Source organism: Aythya ferina (assembly GCF_964211825.1).
Source record: "Aythya ferina genome assembly, chromosome: Z".
Classification (NCBI taxonomy): Eukaryota; Metazoa; Chordata; class Aves; order Anseriformes; family Anatidae; genus Aythya; species Aythya ferina.
In genome coordinates, this window is record NC_140299.1 from 9,823,650 (window position 1) to 9,840,545 (window position 16,896).

The following is a 16,896-nucleotide window of genomic DNA, read 5'->3' on the forward strand; positions in this document are numbered from 1 at the left end:
GGCTGGGATAGGCCAACCTGTGGATGTTGCCGCATGGACACCTCCTCCCAGTGACATCGCCCTTCTTGTGGTTCAAGCAACCTCTCGTGAACAATCACCCCCCTTGATGATGGAACAATATTTTTGATTCGTGTAGAGCCCCGAATGTCAGTCCTGGGATGCTGCTGTTCCCTGGGGAGCCCGCTCAGTTTCCCTGTGCATGCCTTGTGACTAAGAGCACAGTCTGTGTGCCTGCCAGGTGCAGACCTGCCATCTCTGCTATTTGTCTGGGGCAAAGATAATCCTTTTTCCCTGTTGACCAAGCTGGGAAGTGCTGAAGGGCGCATGGGCAACCCATAGGGCCGCAGGAACTCCCCGTTTGTCTGATGCAGCCCTCCATCTGGGGGGAGAATGCTATCCCGCACAATGCAGTCCATTTCTGGTGGCTTGCTGGAGGATTTGACCCCAGAGTGAGGCTCTTGATTCCTCTTTCCTTCCTTGCAATCCAAAATCTCCATCTTAGATATTTTTGTTGGCCTCAGGCCATGCGGGCACTGTGTGTGTATGGAGGGCTCACTATGTTTCCCCATGCTTTCGTTGTTGCCAATGGAAGACTCTAACTTCTGGTTTGTCACAGTCATGCCATGACCAGCGTTTCTCAGTACTGCAGGTGGTCCTGGTGCTGTTCCTGCAGGCACTTTGGCCATGCCAGGAACAGCTGAAGAGGCCGTGGAGAATCCCTGAGGTCACAGAAATTCCTTTTCGCTTCTCTGGTTCTCATCATTGGCATAGAAGCTCTTGTGGATGAAAAGGACTGTTTCTGTCTCATGCAATAGAGAAGGCTGCAGTAACAATCCACTGATGACGGGCAGCCGTCCATCAGGGCAGAGAATACTCTCCTGCATGATGCAGTCCGTTTGTGGTGGCTGCCTGTAGGAGCTCACCTCAGAGCACAAATCGTCAGTCCTGTTTCCTGCCCTATGATCCTGAATCTTGGTTATTGAAAGTTTGAGGTCTGTCAGGCCTTGTAGCTGCTCATTCTTTCTGGAGAGCCCACTTGTTTTTTCAACACTTTCGCCAGTGTTGGTAGAAGAGACCAATTTGTCTACTCTTCCAGAGACACCACGATCATCCTGAATCTCCCGAATCTACTACCATCTGAATCTGGAGTACAATTTTGTGACAAACTTGTTACCAGCTCTTGTAGTGCCTGGACTGCATCTAGAGTGTTCTTTTCTAGCTCTTCAGTTCTAGCTGAGATAGTCACAATAGCTTTTTCGAATTCACTCCCCCCTAACCAAGGTGAAAACCACCTTGCAAAGCTGTGCAATGCCCTGTTTCTTTTTACTAGAGGACTACCAGGAGACCTCTCAATTCTGCATTAGTTCTAAAGGGGGCGTTGGCTTTGTGGGTCTTCAATAAGAGTTAAGTTTGGAATTATTGCCCCCAGGGTGCAAGCTCCCTTCCATCCTAGGAGCAACACTTTCCTGACTTTACGGTCACAATGCCAATACCCCACCCCTCACCCTTCTTTTTCTCCCACTTCCAGGGAGTGTTCCCTGGAAACACTCTAATTCTCTGTAATTCAATTCCTTTTACTCATTCATTCGTTAAGAATTCTTCAAAGGAGAAGATAAAGGTTTACAAGAGTTAGTTTAAACTGTTTTAACCTTAAAAGTCTCTGTGAAGACAGTCTCTCACATATCTGCAGGGTTAGATGGTGCATTTACCGGGTGTAATGAGTCCACCCTTTTGCAGCCCCTCTTGCTGCCCTTTCAGTTCCAGTCAGGAGCACTTGGAACGCTCCGTCCCACTCAGGCTGTAACTTTGATTCTCTCCACATTCGCATCAGAACCCGATCTCCTGGGGCACTGGTCCTTATCTCTCCCCTGCCACCCTCCTCCTGGGGCACAGCTGACTCAGATGGACGTTTCATGCCCAGACGTCTCTCAATCCTCTGCAGCTTCTTGGTACGAATGTGCAGCTCCAAGGCCTCACGCTGCTCCTCAGGCATAAACGTGGCCTCAGGGCGGTGAAAATACCGTGTTGGCTGGGCTGGGAACCACTCGGTGTGCCATGGACAATACAAAATGCTGTGAGAACAGGTCCTCCTGTGTATCTCGCCCCTTGGACACCTTATCCCGCTGACAGTGGCCCTCATCTGGGTCAAGGAGACTATCATGAATGATCATCCCCATTGCTGATGGATTCCTTTTGGGAAATATCCCAGCTGGCAGCTCTTCACCTCCTCTGCCTGGGTTGGAGCCCCGCATCTCGGCCGCTGGGTGGCTGGGGGCAAGAAGGGCCTGCAGGCGCTGCCTGTTCCAGGGGAGCCTGCCCAGTTTCCCTACACTTTTCTTGCAACTCAGGGCACAGTCGATGTGCCTGCCATGTGCATCTCTGCCCTTCCTTTCCTTGGTCTACACCAAAGATGGTGCTTTTGCCCCTTTGGCCAGGCTGGGAAATGCTGAAGGGGCATTTGGCAACCCAAGAGGCCACAGGACATCCCCGTTCATCTCAGGAAGCCCCCCAGCCCAGATGCCTGGGGGGATCCCTGGTCCTGGGAGGTGCTCGATGTCTTTGTAGCTGTGCAGGACACGATGGGCAGGGTGATGGTCCCTGGAGCTGCACACAGACCTCTTGCTCTGAAAGTGCAGCTCCAGGGGCTAGCGAGGCACAGGTGCCATGATCACCCTGCCTCAGCACTGCAGCTTGTCCTGCTGCCAGCCCTGCAGCCACTTGGGCCATTCCGGGCACACCCTGGCCACCAATAGCAGGTTTCACTCGGTTATTGAAAGTCTGAGGTCTGTCAGGCCTTGTGGCTGATCATTCTTCCTGGAGAGCCCACGTGTTTTTTTCCATTCTTTCCCTGGTGTTGATAGAAGAGAGCAATTTGTCTTCTCTTCCAAGGATGCCATATTCATCCTTCCTTTGCATTGCAACTGGTCCTGCTGCTTGTCTTGCAGCCACTTTAAGCATTTCAGGAACAGCAGAGGGGGCCATGGGAAAACTGAATGGGTGACTGAGCTGCACCCCTCCATGAGGCAGGCCCCCATGTGTGCGAAGGATGGACTCGTATACCATGTCGTCCAGAGTAATTGACCTGTAACGCCGCTTTCCACCTGCAAAACATGGAGGGAGTCTGAGCTGCAGTGAGGGAGAGGCACCAGGCCCACCTCAGGCTCATAGGGACGGACTGCTCGGTGCTGAGGCTGACCCACGGGGGACTCACCTGGCTTCAGTACCAGTGGTTGCTGCTGTCGTCGTCTCAGAGATCGCCGGGGTCGGCCATCAGCCTGTGGGCACAGAAGCACAGCACAGTGACCAACCTGGGGAGGGACCCACGGGACCCCTTCCAACACATCCTGGCCCTCCAGTCCCAAAGCCCCAAGTCTCCCAGCCCCAAGACCTTCAAGCCTCCGTAGCTGAGAGCCTCTGGCCTGCTCCGTGCTGCTGCCCCAGTGGCCTTGCCAGGCTCCTGGGGCTGGTCCCACAAAGTGTTCATGGTGCTTCTGCTTTTCTGACCCTTGCCGCTGCTCAGCCCTCAGGCTCGCAGTTCACAGCCCTGTGCCAAGGGCCAGGGAGACGACGCTGGACTCTGGTCCTGCCCAGGCCTTTGCCACTCCCCAGGGCGTCCTCAGGGTTTTGCCCATGCGACCGGGTCCCTCTTGAAGCCAGAGCAGCCAATCTCACTGAACACTGTGCCGGGGCTTGGGGCTGCCCAGCCACCCTCCTCCTGCACTCAAAGTGCAGCTCCAGGGGCTAGCGAGGCACAGATGCCATGATCACCCTGCCTCAGCACCGCAGCTTGTCCTGCTGCCAGCCCTGCAGCCACTTGGGCCATTCCACGCACACCCCGGCCACCAGCACCAGGAGGCAGAAGGAAAGCTGCCGCTGCCCATGCCAGCACTGCTCCCCCCGGTGATCCCCTGGGGAGCATAAACGTGGCCTCAGGGCTGTGAAAATAGACAGGCACGGGGTGGGAGCGTGGTGTTCTGGAGGCATCTGGGCAAGCAATGGATGCCCCACGCTTCTTCTGTTCCACCTGGTCCGGATGGACGAGGGGCTTGGGCTTGCTGAAGCGTACTGACGGACTTTGTTGTGGCAAGGTGCCAGCCCCAGCACGGGCATTTAGGGACAGCCCTTCTTGTGCTTCAAGCAACCTCTCATGAACAATCACCCCCCTTGATTGATGATGGAACAATATTTATGTTTTGTGTTAAGCCCCGAACGTCAGTCCTGGGTTACTGCTGTTCCCTGGGGAGCCCACCCAGTTTCCCTGTGCATGCGTTGTCACTAAGAGCACAGTCTGTGCGCCTGCAAGCTGCAGACCTGCCTTGTCTTCTATTTGTCTAGGGCAAAGATAGTCCTTTATCCCTGCTAGCAAAGCTGGCAAATTCTGAAGGGGGCATGGCCTGCAGGAACTCCCCGTTTGTCTGATGCAGCCCTCCATCTGGGGGGAAAATGCTCTCCTGCACAATTCAGTCCATTTCTGGTGGCTGGCTGGAGGGGCTCACCCCAGAGTGAGGCTCTTGATTCCTCTTTCCTTCCTTGCAATCCAGAATCTCCATCTTAGATACTTTTGGAGGCCTCAGGCTATGTGGGCACTGTGTGTGTATGGAGGGCCCTCTTGGTTTCCCCATGCTTCTGTTGGTACCAATGGAAGACTGTGACTTCTGGTTTGTCACAGTCATACCATGACCAGCAGTTCTCAGTACTCTAGGTGGTCCTGGTGCTGTTCCTGCAGGCACTTTGGCCGTCCCAGGAACAGCTGAAGAGGCCGTGGAGAATCCCCAAGGTCAAAGGAATTCCTTTTCGCTTCTTCTCTGGTTCTCATCATTGGGATAGAAGCTCTTGCCGATGAAAAGGACTGTTTCTGTCTCATGCAATAGAAAAGGCTGCAGTTAACAATACGTTCCTGTCAGGCAGCTGTCCATCAGGGCAGAGAATGCTCTCCCGCATGATGCAGTCCATTAGTGCAGGCTGGCTGGAGGAGCTCACCTCAGAGTGTGGCCCTTCAGTGTCCTTTCCTTTCTTGCAATCCTGAATCTCCATCATGGATGCCTTGGGCACCCTCAGGCCATGCAGGCACTGGTTCTGTATGGAGATACCACTTGGTTTCCACATGCTTCTCTCAGTGTCCCTGAAGCCTTCCTTCCCATTCAAGTCGTCCTGATGCTTGTCCTGCAGCCACTTTAGCCATACAATGAACAGCTGGGGGTCCATGGGAAAACTGAAGGGGTGACTGAGCTGCACCCCTCTGTGAGGCAGTCCCCCATGGACTCGTGTACAATGTGGTCCAGACTAATTGACCGGTAACGCCTCTTGCCGCCTGCCAAACACAAAGAACACAGACTGTGTGCCTGCCAGGTGCAGACCTGCCATCTCATCTATTTGTCTGGAGTAAAGATAGTTCTTTTACCCTGTTGGCCAAGCTAGGAAGTGCTGAAGGGGGCATGGGCAACCCATAGGGCCACAAGAACTCCCCCTTCCTCTGACACAGCCCTCCATCTGGTTGGGGAATTCCCTCATGCACAATGCAGTCCCTTTATGGTGGCTGGCTGCAGGAGCTGACCCCAGAGAGTGGCCTTTGATTCATCTTTCCTTTCTTGTACTCCTGAATCTGCATCTTTAATGTTTTGCATGCCTCAGGCTCTGTGGGCACTGGTTCTGTACAGAGAGCCCGCTTGGTTTCCCCATGCTTCTGTCGGCGTCAGTGCATAACTCTAATTTGTGTTTTCTCACAGTCATGCCACGATCTGCCTTTCTTGGGATGGTACGTGGTCCTGCTGTTCCTGCAGCCACTTTGGCCATGCCAGGACCAGCTGGGAAGTGCTGAAGGGAGCATGGGGAACCCATAAGGCCGCAAGAACTCCCCCTTCCTCTCATGCAGCCCTCCATCTGGGTGGGGAATGCTCTCCTGGACAATGCAGTCCATTTCTGGGGGCTGGCTGGAGGGGCTGATACCATTGTGTGGCCTTTGATTCATCTTTCCTTTCTTGTACTCCAGAATCTGTATTTTACACATTTTCAGTGGCCTCAGGCTCTTTGGGCCCTGGTTCTGTATTGAGCACCCGCTTGGTTTCCCAATGCTTCTGTCAGCGTCAAAGGAATACTCTAATCTGTGGTTTATCAGAGACATGCCATGATCTGCCTTCCTTGGGATGGTACGTGGTCCTGCTGCTGTTCCTGCAGCCACTTTGGCCATGCCAGGAACAGCTGAAGAGGCCGTGGACATTGCATGACGCTGCAGGAATTCCTCTTCTCTGCTTGTCTGCCCCACATCCCTCCAAGAAGAAGCTGTGCTGGTTGGTCTTCTCAGGGCTGAAAAGGGCTGTTTCTGTCTCATCCAGTACAGGAGGCCGCCATTTAAAGCCAGGACGAGGGGCAACGGACACCAACTGAAGCACAGGAGGTTCCGCTGCAATAGGAGAGGGCATTTCTTTACTGTGAGAGTGACAGAGTGTAGGGGGTTTATGTGGCAAGGTTTGGGTAGCAGGGGGCCATGGGCGTGGCTCCTGTGAGAAGGATCTAGAAGCTGCCCCATGTTTGGTAAGGACCCCACTGCTGCCCAGAGCAGAGCCAAGAAATGATATTGTTTGCCAGCTCTCTGAGAGCATATTTAAGACAGAAGAAATAAAAAGGCTGTGCCACACAGCAGCTGGGAGAGTGAGAGGAGTGAGGAACAGCCTTGCAGGCGCCAAGGCCCCGAGGGGGAGAGGTGCTCCAGGCACCGGAGCAGAAGTCCCCTGCGGCCTGTGGTGAGGCCCATGGGGAAGCAGGCTGTGCCCCTGCAGCCAGTGGAGTGTCTGCTTCATCAAGCCCAAGCTCTCCTCCTCTCTGTGCTACGATTACGTGCGTAAAACGGCAGCAGGCCATCGCTCAGCAGAGGCAAAGCTGATGAAAATGGCCAAGAGAGGAAGAGCAGAGTGAAAGAGAACTTGCAACAGGAGAAGAGCAGCTCTTCAGTGTACAGAGGCAGACTGCAGAGTGCCACACACTCAGGCAGCCCCTTCTGGCTGCTTCCTTTCCAAAGCCTGCACTTCAGGCAAGACTGGAGAATTTCCTCACTCTGCAGTCTGCCTAATCACCGGCAGGGATTAGTTGAGCAGACATGCAGGTTACAGCTACAGCCACCAGCCCTCTGCATGCATATTCGAGCAACAGCTTGAGAACATTTTCAAAGCATCTACCAGTGCCTGGCTGCCCCACCAGTAAGAAGGTGTTTCCTTTGAGGGTCCTTCTCTTTTACTTTATTTATTTTTTTTTTTACATGTGCTTTTCCTTTTGCCTCTTTTGGTCTACATAATGGGAAGCCCTGCTGCTCACAAGGTCACCAAGAGCTCCTTTGGCACCTGACACGTGGTCTAATGCCAGTGCGTGCTGTATTGTTACTTGCAATCTCAACGTGATCTCTGTTTCTGAAGTTTTTCTGCACTCTACTGGAGCATTTATGATACTTTCCCTTCATAGGTTTGCCGTTGCCTTTTCTCATGCCATTATTCCTAACCGTGGCAGGAGGGCTCTGGTGAATCTGTGCAAGTTTCTTGGGAGACTGACCAGAGGGTCAGTGCTGTTTGCATTTGTGTTTGTGTTTCTTGTCTTCAGCCAGATGGGTGTTGGCCTTTGAATTTGCCTAGCTAAGGTGGCCTGTCTTCTTGAAAGCCAGTAAACTAACCTAAAGCACCCCTTGCCCTGTTTCATGCCTAGGAGTTCAGGTTGGTGGGGATTGCTTCCCAATGATCACATCTTCCTGCCACTTGTAGGACCACGGAAACAATGGCAGAAATCTGCTTGATTTCCTTCTGTTGCACCTGCCTGTATGTGTTGAAGAGCTGAGTTACTTTACCAGTTTTCTGCCCTTCCTTGCTTTGGGTATGTAGAAACAAGTAGGCCTCTAGTTCCTGAAAATGGAAGCTCCATATTTTGGCAAAAATGATTATGTTTTATTATGAACCACAGAAATGTCCTGAAGGAATTTTCCTCTTTCTAGCTCTCTAGCCAGTGTAGCAGGACTATGCCGAAAAGCCTGCAGCAAGCAAGTGAACGTATATTGTAGTCCCTGCCAGGTACAAGCAGATTCCTCGCTGTCTGTCTCCAGTATTGGAATCATAAAAACCACATCCTACAGGTCTACTGTGTCCATCCGTGGAAAGGCCTGTTCCTCAGAAAAATAGACTTCATCAGTTCTCCTGGGAATAGACAAAGTAACCAGTGCAGTGGCAGCATTGAAGGCTGCGTAATCTGTGGGTCGCCGTGTGCCCTTTTGTGGGAATGAAAGATGTGGTTTTGCAGGGGAAAATGCCACTAACCTTGCATATTCAAAAGTGATTGTGTAGGCATAATGGTGGTATAACAGTGCCGAGTACATGAAAACTGGGGGGCAGTGGACGTTCCCACTTTCTAATCAATGCAAAAGAACTCCCTCTAGTCACAAGAGAAGAAGGAAAAAAAAATAAAATAAGGAAAAAAAAAGGTAAAAGAAAAACAAAAGAGGCCACAGAGGGCCAAAAAACAAAACCCAATGTCTGAGAGCATTGTCTAAACACTGCAGGGACTCTGACAGGCTCACTGCTGTGACCGTGTCCCTCAGGGACCCTGTTCCAGTGCCTAAGCATCCTGTTTGGTGCAGAACCTTTCCTAACACCCAGCCTGACCCTCCCCTGTCACAGCTCCATGCTGTTCCCTCAGGTCCTGTTGCTCTCCCCACAGAGCAGAGATCAGCACCTTCCCCTCCGCTCCCCAGATGGAGTGGATGCTGTTGCAAAGAACATTGCTGTTGCAAGGAACATTGCTGTTGAAAGGAGCGTTGGAAGGTCCCAGGGTCCCAAAACAAGGAGGATGGACAGGAAAAACAACACCAGGAGTTGCGGATTCAGCAACAACAAAATGTCACTAGCCCCTCCAGTCACAAGGGAAGAAAAAAGTAGGGAAAAGGAGAAATTAAAGGTTGGTCAAATAAAATTGTACAGATGTGGTATAGTAACAAGCGTTGAGTACGTTCTGAACCTGTAGGACTCAGCCAGTGAGGAAACAGGGGAGGAATCAAGCATCGGCTAATAGGGGATATAAGGTTATGATACACCTGTGCTGCGCGCTCCTGCTTGCAGGACGCCCGGCACCACAATCCTGAATAAAAAATGTAGTTCAGTGAGATCCTCCCCTGAGCCTGTGTTATTTTCTACAGATTGCTTCTCACAAGGGTATCCTTATGTGCCCCCTTTTCTCACACACGGTCCGTCAGATATAGCTGGAGATGAGTTAACTCCAGGGAGGTCAAGCCTCTTGCGGTAGTCTGAGGGGGTGCATCTGGGTTTGCTCAGTCCCTTTCACAGGAGCTGCCAGCTCCATGTCATTGCCTTTGCCCAGATCATCTGAATCATCACTGTCAGGAGGATGAGGAGAACCGGGATTGAGCCACGTATCGCTTGACTATTCATCATCCTCAGTGCATGTAGCAGCTGCTGCTTTAGAGTACTCAGTCTGAGTGGGGCATAGGAAGTGAACCCTACACACGTGGGCATTGGCTAACATGTGGGGCTGCACTTTTGATGCTAAGAAGGTATTTTGATGTCCTGGCTGCACATGTCAACTGTTAGATGACTGCTACGTGCCATTTTACCTTCTAGAATTCTCTAGTTGTGAGCTACCAGTTGGGAATTGCAAGTTAGGAGTTTGAGAAGGTGCCCGTTAGAATACCCCTGAATTCAGAGAGGAATGGGTGAATTCACGCTGGACTAATAATGGGCAAGCCCCCTGCCCAGGGACACCCCTTCCCTGCCACCCCCCTGCAGACTGCAGGCACAGCCCACTACGAGTCTGCTGGCGCTTCACAAACAAGGCACAACTCTCACCCAGGAGTTAGGATGAGGATTTATTTGGACCAAAGGAGTGAGCTGCCTGGCCACTAGTCCTCTGTCACTCCTTTCCACACTTACAAACACGTTCTACTCATGCTCTACAAGCCAGAGTAGAGTTCCCGCAGGTTCTGCCACTTCCTCTTGCGCACTGACTCAGCGGAGCCTGGCTGCTGGGATCCGTGGTTCCGGGAGCTGCTCGATTTCTTTGTAGGTTTGTAGGGTGTGCTGGGCAGGGCGCTGCTCCTTATCTCTGCCCTGCCACCCTCCTCCTGGGGCACAGCTGACTGGGATGGACGCTTCATGCCCAGACGTCTCCCAAGCATCTGCAGCTTCTTGGCTCAAATGTGCAGCTCCAGGGCCTCACGCTGCTCCTCAGGCATAAACGTGGCCTCAGGGCTGTGAAAATAGACAGGCACGGGATGGGAGCGTGCTGTCCTGGAGGCCTCTGGGCAGGCAATGGATGCCCCACGCTTCTTCTGGTTCACCTGGTCCGGATGGACGAGGGGCTTGGGCTTGATGAAGCGTACTGATGGACTTTGTGGTGGTGCCAGCGCCAGCACGGGCATTTTTGGGCAGCGCTCGATGCTTCATTTCCATAGACCTCTGCACTGGCCCAGGGAAGCGTTGCAGCTGTACTTCCCGGCACTTCTTTGTTATGTGCTCACGGAGCTTGCTGCGGAGCTCTTCCTTCATCTGCAGCTTCGTGATCCTGAGAGGCGCTGCAGTGGGGGGCTCTTTGCCATTCCTGGCATCAGTCACAAATGGATCCAGGATGGTAACATAGTCAGTTTGGCAGCCCTGGTCTTTCTACATGCATGTAATTGTGTTGGCCGGGCTGGGAAGCACTGGGTGTGCCATGGACTGCCCATGAGGTGGCTGGGATAGGCCAACCTGTGGATGTTGCCGCATGGACACCTCCTCCCAGTGACATCGCCCTTCTTGTGGTTCAAGCAACCTCTCATGAACAATCACCCCCCTTGATGATGGAACAATATTTTTGATTCGTGTAGAGCCCCGAATGTCAGTCCTGGGATGCTGCTGTTTCCTGGGGAGCCCGCCCAGTTTCCCTGTGCATGTGTTGTCACTAAGAGCACAGTCTGTGTGCCTGCCAGGTGCAGACCTGCCATCTCTTCTATTTGTCTGGGGCAAAGATTGTCCTTTTTCCCTGTTGGCCAAGCTGGGAAATGCTGAAGGGGGCATGGCCTGCAGCAACTCCCCGTTTGTCTGACAGAGCCCTCTATCAGGGTGGAGAATGCTCTCCTGGACAATGCAGTCCATTTCTGCTGGCTGGCTGGAGGGGCTGATCAGCATCTTGATCTTGACAGGGGCTGCAGTGTGGGGCTGGCTCCCATGCTTGACATCAGCCACTCATGGATCCAGGCTGGTAACCTAGTCCATTTGGCAGGCCTAGTCTTTTCATAGTACTGTGTTGGCGGGGTTGGGAAGCACTGGGTGTGCCATGGACAATACAAGACGCTGTGAGAACAGGTCCTCCTGTGTATGTCGCCCCTTGGACGCCTTCTCCTGCTGACAGTGGCCCTCATTTGGGTCAAGGAGACTATCATGAATGATCATCCCCATTGCTGATGGATTCCTTTTGGGAAATATCCCAGCTGGCAGCTCTTCACCTCCTCTGCCTGGGTTGGAGCCCCGCATCTCGGCCGCTGGGTGGTTGGGGACAAGCATGGCCTGCAGGCGCTGCCTGTTCCTGGGGAGCCTGCCCAGTTTCCCTACACTTTTCTTGCAACTCAGGGCACAGTCGATGTGCCTGCCATGTGCATCTCTGCCCTTCCTTTCCTTGGTCTACACCAAAGATGGTGCTTTTGCCCCTGTGGCCAGGCTGGGAAATGCTGAAGGGGCAACGGGCAACCCAAGAAGGTGCAAGACCTCCCCGTTCATCTCAGGCAGCCCCCCAGCCCAGCTGCCTGGGGGAATCCCTGGTCCTGGGAGGTGCTCGATGTCTTTGTAGGTGTGCAGGAGACGATGGGCAGGGTGATGGTCCCTGGAGCTGCACACAGACCTCTTGCTCTAAAAGTGCAGCTCCAGGGGCTAGCGAGGCACAGATGCCATGATCATCCTGCCTCAGCACCGCAGCTTGTCCTGCTGCCAGCCCTGCAGCCACTTGGGCCATTCCAGGCACACCCCGGCCACCAGCAGCAGGAGGCAGAAGGAAAGCTGCCGCTGCCAATGCCAGCACTGCTCCCCACGGTGATCCCGCATGATGCAGTCCATTAGTGCAGGCTGGCTGGAGAAGCTCACCTCAGAGTGTGGCCCTTCAGTGTCCTTTCCTTTCTTGCAATCCTGAATCTCCATCATGGATGCCTTGGGCACCCTCAGGCCATGCAGGCACTGGTTCTGTATGGAGATCCCACTTGGTTTCCACATGCTTCTCTCAGTGTCCCTGGAAGCCTTCCTTGCCACTCAAGTCGTCCTGATGCTTGTCCTGCAGCCACTTTAGCCATACAATGAACAGTTGGGGGGGCCATGGGAAAACTGAAAGGGTCACTGAGCTGCACCCCTCTGTGAGGTAGCCCCCCATGTGGGCAAAGGATGGACTCGTGTACAATGTGGTCCAGACTAATTGACCAGTAAGGCCTCTTGCCGCCTGCCAAACACAAAGAGCACAGACTGTGTGCCTGCCAGGTGCAGACCTGCCATCTCATCTATTTGTCTGGGCTAAAGATAATCCATTTACCCTGTTGGCCAAGCTAGGAAGTGCTGAAGGGAGAATAGGCAACCAATAGGGTCACAGGAACTCCCCCTTCCTCTGACACAGCCCTCCATCTGGGTGGGGAATTCTCTAATGCACAATGCAGTCCCTTTGTGGTGGCTGGCTGCAGGTGCTGACCCCAGAGAATGGCCTTTGATTCATCTTTCCTTTCTTGTACTCCTGAATCTGCATCTTTAATGTTTTGCGTGCCTCAGGCCCTTTGGGCCCTAGTTCTGTATTGAGCACCCACTTGGTTTCCCCATGCTTCTGTCGGTATCAGTGGAAGACTCTAATTTGTGTTTTCTCACCGTCATGCCACGATCTGCCTTCCTTGGGATGGTACGTGGTCTTGCTACTGTTCCTGCAGCCACTTTGGCCATGCCAGGAACAGCTGAAGAGGCCATGGACATTGCATGAGGTCGCAGGAATTCCTCTTCTCTGCTTGCCTGCCCCTCATCCCTCCAAGAAGAAGCTGTGCTGGTTGGTGTTCTCAGGGCTGAAAAGGGCTGTTTCTGTCTCATCCAGTACAGGAGGCCGCCATTTAAAGCCAGGACGAGGGGCAACGGACACCAACTGAAGCACAGGAGGTTCCGCTGCAATAGGAGAGGGCATTGCTTTACTGTCAGGCTGACAGCCCAGGAACAGGTTGCCCAGAGAGGTTGTGGAGTCTCCTTCTCTGGAGATATTCTACAAGAGGCGCCTGGATGCCATCCTGCGCACTGTGCTCTGGGCGATCCTGCTCGGCAGGGGGTTTTGGACTGGATGATCCTCAGAGGTCCCTTCCAACCTCAGCCATTCTGGGATGCTGGGACCACCCTCTCAGGGCAGAAGTGGTCCCAAACAGCCAGCCTGACCCTCCCCTGTCCCAGCTCCGTGCCCTTCCCTCGGCCCTGTTGCTGTCCTCTGGCAGCTCAGCGCCTGCCCCTCTGCTCCCCTTGTGAGGAAGCTGCAGGCCGCCACGAGGCCTCCTCTCAGCCCCCCCTAAGCTGGGAAGGAGCTCTTTATTACTTTGGGTGCCACTTGATGGCACAATCCTCAGCACAACGGCTGGACTTGTGCTGAAAGGAGCAGCTAAGAAAGGGCTTTTGGAAGGGCCAGCGTCAAGGGCTTTGTCATGGGGTGTCCTTTGGGGCCTGCCTCAGCCCCAGCTCTCTCAGATGCTGTGGTCCCCTCCGTGCTGGTGGTTCCCCTCAGAGGGACGGCTGCAGCCCACAAGTGGAAGCTGCCAGCAGAGTCTTTGGCCTCAGGCCCAGCTGGTGCCTGGATTCAGGGACTTCGTGGTGGTAGGGGGCCAGCCCCAGCACAGGGATCTTTGGCCTGCGCCCCATGCTTCTTTTGCATGGACCTCTGCACTGGCCCAGGGAAGCCTTGCAGCTTTGCGGGGACAACACAAGAGGCTGCAGGAACTCCCCATTTCTCTGAGGCAGCCCTCCATCTGCACAGAGAATGCTCTCGCGCACACTGCTCTCCATTGCTGGACTAAATCTTTTAGTTCTCAATCTCTGTCCTTGACAGATGGAGTGCCATCATAAGCTGCAGGTGCTGGGCCTGTCTGGAGAGACAGCCTCTGGAGGGTCTCCATGCTTCTGTCCGCGATAATGGTCGCAGAGCAGCTCTTCCAGAGAGCCAAGGACTTTTTGACTCCTCACACTGAGGGGGTGCACAAGGAGCTGGGAGGGGACAGAACCAGGACAGCTGACCCCAAAGGGATGTCCCACACCATGTGGCATCTGGGCCTGGGGGAACACTGCTCGAGGACAGGCTGGGCATCAGACCGTGGGTGGCAAGCAATTATTTCACTGAACAGCACTTGCTTTGTAGGTTTTATTATCAATAGCATTATTACTTCTTTCTGCTCAATACATGAGCTTTTCCTTTTTTTTTTCTTCTTCTTTTTTTTTTCTTTTTGTTTTCTTCCCTCCCACGTCCCTTTCCCATCCCACATGGGGGGGCAACAAACACCTCTGCCAGGCTAGGCTGTGGGCAATGCCCTGCAGGGCAGAGTCCAGGGCCCACAGGTTCCAGCTCCTGCTCCAGCACGGCATCCAGACACAGCCTGCCTGGGGGGATCCCTGCTCCTGGGAGGTGCTTGATGTCTTTGTAGTGGAGCACAACACGATGGGCAGGGTGATGGTCCCTGGAGCCGCACACAGACCTCTTGCTGTGAAAGTGCAGCTCCAGGGGCTAGCAAGGAGCATGGCAGGGTATGCCAGGAACAGCTGAAGAGGCCGTGGAGAATCCCTGAGGTCAAAGGAATTCCTTTTCTCTTCTTCTCTGGTCCTCATCATTGGGATAGAAGCTCTTGCGGATGAAAAGGACTGTTTCTGACTCATGCAATAGAGAAGGCTGCAGTAACAATCTGTTCCTGTCAGGCAGCCGTCCATCAGGGCGGAGAATGCTCTCCCGCATGATGCAGTCCATTAGTGCAGGCTGGCCGGAGGAGCTCACCTCAGAGCGCAACTCTTCAGTCCTGTTTCCTGAATTCGGTATCATTTTCATGATACTGAATCTCCGTTATTGAAAGTTTGAGGTCTGTCAGGCCATGTGGCTGCTCATTCTTTCTGGAGAGCCCACGTGTTTTTTCCACTCTTTCAGTGGTGTTGATAGAAGAGAGCCATTTTTCTTGTCTTCCAGAGACACCACGATCGTCCTTTCTTGGCATTGCAACTCGTCCTGCTGCTCTTCCTGCAGCCACTTTAGACATAAAATGAGCAGCTGGGGGGGCCATGGTAAAACTGAAAGGGCGACTGAGCTACTCCCATTTGGGAGGCAGCCCCCCATGTGGGCGAAGGATGGACTCGTGTACCATGTCGTCCAGACTAATTGACCGGTAACGCCGCTTTCCACCTGCAAAACAGGGAGGGAGCCTGAGCTGCAGTGGGAGAGAGGCACCAGGGCCACCTCAGGCCCATAGGGACGGGCTCCTCGATGCTGAGGCCGACCCACAGGGGATGACCTGGTGCCAACGCTCACCAACACCATCTCCACCACCACCAGTGCTGGCCATCACCCTGTGGGCACAGGAGCACGACACAGTGAGCAACCATGGGAGGGACCCATGCGGCTGCTTCCAGTGGACTGCAGCACTGGTCCAGGGAAGCACTGGAAGCCTTCTTGACCACCAGGCTGACGGCTCATGGCCAAGCTGTGGTCCACCAGGACCCCCAGGTCCTTCTCCCCAGAGCTCCTCTCCTGCCGGTCATCCCCCAGCCTGTACTGATACATAGGGCTGTTCCTTCCCAGGTGCAGGACTCTACACTTGCTCTTCTTAAACATCATCTGGTTTCTTCCTGCCCAGCTCCTCAGCCTGTCCAGCTCTCGCTGAATGGCAGCACGGCCTTCTGGCGTGTCAGCCACTCCTCCCAGAACACCGCTACTCACAGGTCTCCAGCCGGACTCTGCACCGCCGACCACCACCCTCTGAGCTCGGCCAGTCAGCCAGTTCTCAAGCCACCTTACTGCCCACTCCTCTATCCCACACTTCCTCAGCTTTGCTAGCAGGATGTCATGGGAGACAGTAGCAAAAGCCTTTCGCTTTGGTTTTGTTGTTTGTTTTTGGAGATTCAGGTCGCAGTCTGTGAAAGAAAAGTTTCGAGCATCAGCATCCCACTGGGAAGACACAAAAGGCACTCCCAAAGTCTTTGCACTTCTCCTTAACGCTGGAGGTGCCTTAAGAGGAGAGCGGTCACGGCTGGGCCCCTCCAATGGGTATGAAAAGTGTATGAAAAGCTACCTTAATTTGAAAAATAAATGAATGGCATGAAAATTATCTCACTCTTTGAACTCATGAGTTAAACTTCTATTCCTGCAAAAATACTCAAAGAAATCATCCAATGGGTTATGTGCAGTGATTTCCCTCTGACAGTGTAACACCTTGCTCAGGGAAGACACCCATATAGCACCTTCCTAAAGCCTTCCCACCTCATGCTCCCATCAGCAGGCTGAAGAAGGTTAGAGGGAACGGCTGACGGAAAACTGCTCCAACCAGAGCTTGGGGTCTACTCCCCTGAAATTCCACTGAATTTATTCCACTGAATTAATTCCACTGAAATCGTGACCGTTTCTGAGGATTGTATTTCAAGTAGCACAAACACCAAGCAGAAAGCATCCAAAGAACCCACTCAGTCTGATGCTAAGAAGGAGCCTTCTTAGGATCAGACTTTGAGAAAACATGGTCTCTAAGGAGAGATTAAACATTGGATTAAGGGACGAACTCTTTCACGTCAAGAGAAGGCAGAATCAAGGCGTGTATAAGGATGCTGCAAATAAGAAGTGAACAAACTTCTCCCCAGGCCGTACACTTAAGACAAGGAAGAAAGGACTTCAGATGCAGCAAAGGGACTTTAG